Genomic DNA, 8,522 nt, shown 5'->3' on the forward strand with positions numbered 1-8,522 from the left:
ATATAATTGAGATAAGACCGATTGCCTATTAATCAATTATGAATCTCGTTTCAACATCTCATGTTAAAATAAGTATACAGTACAGTCATAACTTTATGATATTTGAACTTTGTGTCCTTGTTCTTGGCTAGAATCTGAAGTTATAAAGGACGAGTAAAGTACTATTCTCAATTACAGACGTACTTAAAAGTCATCATAAGATACTTGTACATGTCTCTCGAAGTCACAATTGTGCAGACAATGCCTCGTTAGTTCCTTTTCTGGTTGCTCTTCATTGCTAATTAACAATGTAATTTAGCAAACATCCAGTGAATTTATACATATTTATTTCCAACAAGTTTATGAAACCAAAATAAATCTCTCCGAGCCGAGACGAATTTACTTTCTAAACACAGGTCCACCAGCCGGAAATACATAGTTCAAATTGGCGAAATATTGCCAAGATCTTTAGCAAAGGCTTAAGCGTTTAACATTTTCCTTTGTATCCTCAATAATTCTAATGAGGACCTAACATGTATCACTGAAGGGTGTATTTAACTTTCGGCTCACTCTGAACCGTTAACACCTCCTATAAGAGGAGGCGAAACAAGGTCATTTCTAGTTTAAATCTAGGGTATCTTATTTCACAGACCCAATCGTTTCAACACTTGTGGATAGATGAAGAAATAACATCGATATTATCTAATTAAAATTAAAAATGCGATTACACTATATATAAATGTAGTAAAGCTGAATTAAAAAGTAAATACCAAATTTGAAATGTTAATATCAAAAGATGTTCTTGGAATATTAAGATGAAACAGAGCTTCATAGCTACACAACTACTTAAAGAATCGTAATGCCGAAAAATATTAAAAATATTTCCATTTAATATTCTGCAAAAAGGAAATGTTATCGTTTTGTAAGAGATCTTATCATCCTACTCGCTTTATATTAACTTTGATGTGCGTGTAGTGTTTCGATTCGGATGCAATCTTCATTACTCGTTCTATATAAACTCTCACTTGTGTCATTACATAGAAATAAGTTTATCTTAAATAATTATTTAAATATAAATGATATTAATTATTTTAATCGCCAGTAAATAACTTTAAAAATAATTAAATCGTTTAAAATAAAGTTGTTCCTATTATTTTTCGAAACTTTGCTAATATTGACGTTTAAAGTGAAGGGTACCCCTCTTGCCCGCTTTCTTCAAATTTTGGGGTATATATACGATTATAATAATACATAGAAACGCATTCGCGTGAATCGATGGTGGAAGCCCTGCCATTGGGAGGCTAGACGTTTCTTAACTAGGTCTATACCTTCCACCATTCGAGTTTGTCGGTGTGAGGAGGAAGCTGTTCATGCTTGTAGTACTTGAGAAGCACTGAGTTTTTGATTATCCTTCGAGGTCTTTCGGATGGACGCTATACAAGTCGTCAATGCCAGCGAAAGCTCCGTGAATATCCATTGTGGACTCATCACTGCAATCATAGTATTCGTTAAAAACGTTCAGAGTAGTAAATTTTCTATTTTTTATCTCCGTGTTGCTGTAGTGATCTTTAAAGAAGTCCAGCTCAATGTTGGATCTAAAACTGAAATTTTGAATTTCTTAACATAAAAGACTGATGGCCAGCCTAATATCCCATCTTATGAGCGCAATAAAGTTTCTAGCCCGAGACCTACAGGGACCATTAGCGAACTGTTTCGTCTGTCTCTGGCTCTCCATATTATGGCAGAGCTGATTCTTAATGACGGTCAACCTGTCATGCAGATTCCGTCTAGCGTACCCGTACGAGATGTGGACGACCGTCGCCTGCCCCAAGATCTTGGCCTCCGCACCCCTTTTAGCAAACCTATCAGCTCTTTCATTGCCATGATAACCGCTGTGACCGGCACCCAGTACAGCTGATTGCCAGTCGCGCAAGCAGATCAAGGCCACTGCGCACCAGCTGAGAAGTGATCTGACACTGGTTCGGCGCTTCAAGGCGGCCTGACTGTCAGAATAAATTCTTAAGGTCCGTCCGGTATAAACTTTATTGACGCAGTAGTCCGCGCAATAACAGATCGAGGCAATCCCCGCCTGGAACACACTTGCTTAGGTGCCCAGACTCTCAGAAAAACCGACCTTTGTGGTTTGGCACTAGTAACCGGCACCAGCGCCGGAATCAGTCTTAGAACCCTGGTACCAAGAGGCAGCAGGTTAGTCCACTCGGCCCGACTAGGAAAGTGGTTGCTGAATGGCTTTGTAAAATCAAAACTGGTAACGGTTTTGTCAGAGCGCATAGTCAGCGACGGCTCAAGTGCGGCATGCTCCCGGCTCTGGGGGCCGATTCTCTAAGTTTGCGCGATTTCGAATCGATTACGATTTCGAAAGTTGTGATAACGAACAAGCGCCGAAAATGGAATTCTATAACTTCAGATTTCGTTTTCGCTATGGATAATTACGAATTCGATATTGGGGAACTCAACTCGAATATATGACGTACTTCCTGCTTTTAAAAGTTGGGGATCAAACCACGAGGGTAATCACGTGATCTAAGGAACCAATAACAGTAAGGATAGTAAAGTTTAGCAGACGACATAACTTTCTTTTTCCAACGTGTTGGGGATATTTCATCTTTTAATCTTCATTTCTACATTGTGTTCCTTCAAGAATAACAAAAAAATTAAAAAATGTCTAGTTCCCAGAGACAAGTTAAGGTTTCAAGAAACCAACAAGAGTTAATCATTAGTTATTTAAATGAGCATGAAAGGTTTAAAACAAGGCAATTCACATCAACTTTTACGAAGGAAGACCTTAATGCTATGTGGGAAGATTTAGCCAAGAAACTTAACTCAGATGGAACCGGTCCACACAAGACTGTTGATAAAGGGAAGAAGGTAAATAAAACATATTTAATTACCTGTACTTTCTAACACTAGTGGTAAAATACTATAATTTAGATGTTGGCTGATTGGAAGTCAAATACAAAATTGAAGAATGCCGCAATAAAGAAATCAAGGAATGGCACTGGGGGTGGTGAAAAACATCAGAGTCTTTGACCGATATTGAAGAAAGACTTTTAGCTGTGTGGGGAAAGGAACTGACGGATGGCATTGCCCATGCTCAGGAATTTGGCCTTCCGATTAATCCTGTAGGTACTAATATAAAACAAATCAAATGTATGTTGATACATTTATGTTAATCCATAATCTTTGTTTGCAGAAAGCAAGAATAATCGAAAATGGCATGACTGATCCAAGTTCAAGTTCCTCACTTGCAGAGTCAGGGACGTCAGAGAAAATTGGAGATTGTACCAAAAACAGTGATATTTTCTTGGGGTTAGAAGACTATGAAGTAAATGACATAGATGAAAATCATGAACCTGTTACTTCAATGCCCAAAGAAAATGAACCTTTGCCTGAAGAAATTTTACCTCATATAGGCCTAACCTCTAAAGCTAGATTCCCACTTGACCGAAAAAACACGGCGGAAATCACGCAGTCGACGGTAGAAATTTTAACTTACGCCGGCGTTCGGCGGTAGACCGTTCACACTACGACTGAATTTTGAGTTCGGCGGTAGATAATTTTGGGTCACGTGACAGATTTGAGTGGTTTCCACAACATCTCTTTCGCACTCTGAATTGGTATCTTTGTCCCCTTGTCGCTTCGATCGTACAAGAAGGGCTATTTTCTAGCCTCCTCACTAAATTATTTCCTATTAACATCTAATCTCTTTTTACTTTCATTAGTTTCGTTTTTCTTTCTTGGTGGCATGTTTAAGCTAAGCCTTGGTCAACCACAAAAAAATGGCGGCTATAAAATCTATCTCGCGTATGCGTGCGCACTTGAAATTTATGACGTAGTCAGTGGGATAATTTCATTGGCTGAGACACCGGCGTAACGCCGAGCACGACCGAAAAAATAGAACACAACTTACGCCCGGCCGAACGGCAATTCCGTCGGGCTCGGCGTAAAGATTTTTCTGTCGAACCCCTTTCTGCCGGGTTTCCGTCGTGTTTTCGGTCGAGTGGGAATCTAGCTTAAGGCGGAAAGGAAAAGGAGACTCGAAAAAGATGCCAAACGTAAGCATTAATTTTTCTTTGAAATGCTATCGATTTTTATAAATTGATTTCTGAAATTTTCAGAAAGCTTAGAGAAGCGCCATGCTTTAATGATCGAGGGACAATCAAAGCCCAGAAATGAATTCGATAAAGCATCGAGTCACTAAACACCATTATTGGCGAAATATCTTCCTCTTTAGCCAATTTAGTGAAAGAAGCAAGAAATATGTTTGAGCAGCACACAGAAATGGCACTTCAGCTTTAACTTTGTCAGTCAACAAAAAGAATTAATTACACTGAAGTCTACAAGCAACCAAATAGAAATGTTGAAACTTGCAGCTCAAAGGTAGAACAATGAACTAATGCAATCATTACTCAATTGCTTGGAGGATAAGAACAAAAAATAATTTGCTCGTTTCAAGGGCAAGCTTAAAGGGATAGTGTAATAACTCATCAAGCAGCTTTTTTTAATAAGTCAGTCAAATTTTTCGTGAACGTTGATCCACAGTCGAACAAAAATGAATTCCTTAAAGTAGAATTATATTTAGGAAGTTCAGTTTCCTAACAAAGATAACTGTGGATCAAGGCAATACTTTCAATGAATTATATCGTTGATTTTTATTTTAAATGGATATAATTTGACATCCAATTTTACAAAATGATTAAGTCTTAGGCATTATATCTAAGCGATGAACCTGATAATACTCTGTGATATACTTTAGTTGATGGCTCATTTACTTAAGTACAAAACCACTTGGCAATTCAAGTAAAACTGTGATAATGGCATAGCTACTTGTGGTATAATTTGTTAAATTGTGCATATCAAGCCCATGTGGACGGTTACAACTCGTTCAAGTACAAACTAATGGGTTAATGCAATTTTTTATAGTATAATGTTTGACTATTGAAAAACCCATATTACCTCACTTCCTCAAGTACAAAACTAGTCATCTAAAAACTAATCATTTGGGAAAAGAAAATCCAATGAACGGTAGTGATAAAAATCATCAATGGTTTATTCAAAACTCATCATTTCGTTTCTTCATTTGTTATTTTTGCACATTTCAATAAAGTCTAACTTATTCATATCCGTGTAAATGGTATCAATATTTAATTAGTAAATCGTCTACGAATTATTTGATCTCTTGTTTGCTGACCCGACAATCGCCACTTATCATGAAGATTCCTAGTGGGTGCAGCAACCTCTTCCCATGGTTCGTTATCAACCCAAATTTATCATCTTCCCCATATTCACCATTTTCCAGTGGTTCCAAAATATTAAAGTCATCTGGCACACCTCTTAATATGCATATATTACGCAACACTACGCAGGCTATAATAATTTTTGTTGCTTTTTGTGGAGAATAATGGAGCTTTCGGTCTTTTAGTAAGCATCGGAATCTTTGTTTCAGTACACCATTACATCTTTCAATAACGCTTCGGGTTGATTGTTGTCGTTTTGAAAACCTCTCTTGTGGAGTGTTCTTGGCAGGGTTCATAATAGGAGTAATGAGCCATGGCAATAATGGGTAGCCACTGTCTCCTGAAAAATAAAGAAATAGATGGTAAGCTTTACCATGAATCTATTGTATAGATTCGTGGCTTTACACAATGGAGAGATATACATTAAATGTGAGAGGAACTATCTATATACCTAGCAGCCAACATCCTTTTAATGATCCATCAAGAAACTTTCGTTCCAAGTAAGACGATATTTCTGAGGTTTTATAGATGTATGTATCGTGAGCTGAACCCGGATACTTTGCATTGGCTTGCGAAATAACCAGATCATAGTCACAAATCTATTTTAGATAAACAATATCAAAAATTAAATTCATAAATTCCAATTTTCCATGTCATATTTACCAATTGCACGATGATAGAATGATAACCTTTACGATTAACAAACAGGTACTCTCTATTTTCACCATTCACTTTGACAGGGGGAACAATCGCAACATGTGTGCAATCGATGCATCCAATAACGCCGGGGAAATGTGTCTTTTCCATAAACCTGCAAAAATTTAATATAAATAAGAACCAAAAGGGCCTTCTTTAGAAAGTAGAAAACCGTTGCCTTCGGAATAAGAATTCTTCTCCGTAGAATTCTTATTCCGTAGGCAACGAGAAAACTAAAGCAGATAAGAGAGTGGCCTAACCAGAGCTTTCAAATCCATGCATTATGGAAAATAACTTACCTCATTTGTACTGCCATTCTTTCAGCCTCTGATAATGGAAATTTTATTGATTTTTCAGTCAAATTATCAACGATTGCATTAGTAACTTTAGTCAATACTCTAGAAACAGTCGACTGACTGACTTCCAAAAACAAGTCTTGCCCAACACATAGTTGGTATGAGACAACAGCATAAAAACGAAGAGCAATTAAAATCTAAAATAAAACTATTATATTAAGTCTATATTTTTAAATTAAGAAACTGAAAAAGCAAACCTTGCAATCAACAGGCAAATTCGTCGTTCTTTGCCCAGACAAAGGCCCCCTAAGCTCCCTGCACAACTCCAACACTATATGTTTCTCAAGCCTGTATAAACGCCTAAAGTTTATATCCGAGAGTTCAAAAGCTTTGGAGCGGTCTCTAATGACCCTTTGCCTTCTTAAATCTCTTCTTCTATCAATATCTAACGCGAGATAAATTAACTCAATCCGTGCTAAATTGATCGCGGCCATTTCTGCTACAAATTAACCTAAGTTGAAATGTTTTCTCTTCAAACGTCGTCTGCTCAAATGAGGCGGCTATCGAGTGCTGTGAATGGTCAAAAAAGATAACGAAAGAGATTTCACCGGAGACTACCCTGTCGAAATTGATTTCGATTTCGAATCGAACAAATTTGGTCGAAAAAAAGTTACAGAATTCAACTTTGGCACTTTTCGATCATCCATATCGAAAACGAACACGATTTCGATCGAAATCCTCATTTCGAAGCTTACAGAATCGTGTCCCTGATCCCAAAGTCTGGGTACCCAACAGCCATTATTGTAGAGCCTGTAGGCCCCCATGATGGCCTCCTCTTCAACGAAGAGATGAAGAATAAGCATGTCAAGGAGTATATCCAGGGAAGCATTCGGGATCGATCTCATGGTCCCCGTGATACCAATGCAGGCCAGCATATGAAGCTTGCGCAGGTCAGCCTGCACCGTTTAAGACGTGTATAAGAAATATATTTAAAAGAGACTGAGAAGATTATATCTCTATATGTAATCTTTAGGTATTTTAATCCTAGTAATAGCTCAACTTATTATACTAAAGACGACAACCTAGAATAACTTAAATAACCGAACTTTAAAAGGTTATGTTCTTCTGCAATCGTTTCGCGGAGATAAAAGTTAGACTCTTAATATGCTAGGTAGATGGGGGTACATAGTACGTAAGCAACCAAGCGAGAATATGATATTCTATTAGCCCACTACATTGGTAAATCAAAGATACAAAGGTACCTAAAGCTCAACTTATGTGCACGTCACTATAGTCAAATGTCAAAAAACCAATTCTATTGGTACAGAGTGGACACCCAGAATATTTTAGTTGCATTTTACTTTAGCTACAGTATTGAAAATGCTGGACTCCAAGTTTGAAATCCCAATGTCTTCAAGACCACACTCTTCTTCACTATTGCAAGATGGCTGGGATTTAGGGTGGTCATGTGAGCAAGGCACTAATTCGATTTCCAGTTCGGAATCTAAGTCCTAATTGTGACCTCTTTTCAAGCTTCTTATTTAACCTTTTGTTCTCGGAGGCTTTTTCCACTGTAATTGCCTACACTTGTAAAACATACTATTACTGTAGTGTGCTATGGGTGTTGAATAGCCTATTTTCTAATGAATGAGACCTATTCATGTTGTTTCTGATTAGTTTGCCATAAATTTAAGGGCATTTTTTGATAATATTAAGTGGAAAGTGTCAAAAATATGGGGTCTGCACTATTTAGTTACGGATATATGGGCTCCCAAACAATGACCCTTAAAATGAGGAAATAGTCCAACACGTGAAGCAAGACATCATCCTGGCCTTCTAATTTAGAAGAAATACAGCACTTCGACATTACCTTTTGCGCTACAGCGGGCCACTGCAAACTAGTTTTTGTTAAAACCGCGCCTTTGATAGTAGTTATAAAGAGCAGCGTCACGTTTTTCCCTCTCACTGCAATGTTATTGAACATTTATCTTGTAGAAGTAAATGAACTGCAGTGTGCTTGAATAGGTAAAATAAAGATTAATGAAAGTGTTGCCGTGTTTTAACATCTTCCAAAGACTTCCATCTCTTCTAAACAAGTATAACTGCAAGTTTGAAACTTTTTCTTTGTTTTAGGGGCCTCAGTTTGGATGCCCGTATATTTGTAACTAAATATTGTAGGCGCCAGGTTCAAGGACACTTTGCTATCAGTTTGACCGAACTCAGTAGAAAAATAAACAGGTCAGGCCAACACCAAACCTGATCAATCGGCCCTAATGAACTATTGGAATGTCGG

The sequence above is a fragment of the Phalangium opilio genome, unplaced genomic scaffold, assembly GCF_054372755.1.
Source record: "Phalangium opilio isolate 3A_F unplaced genomic scaffold, DU_Popi_V2 ptg000022l_1, whole genome shotgun sequence".
Taxonomy (NCBI): Eukaryota; Metazoa; Arthropoda; class Arachnida; order Opiliones; family Phalangiidae; genus Phalangium; species Phalangium opilio.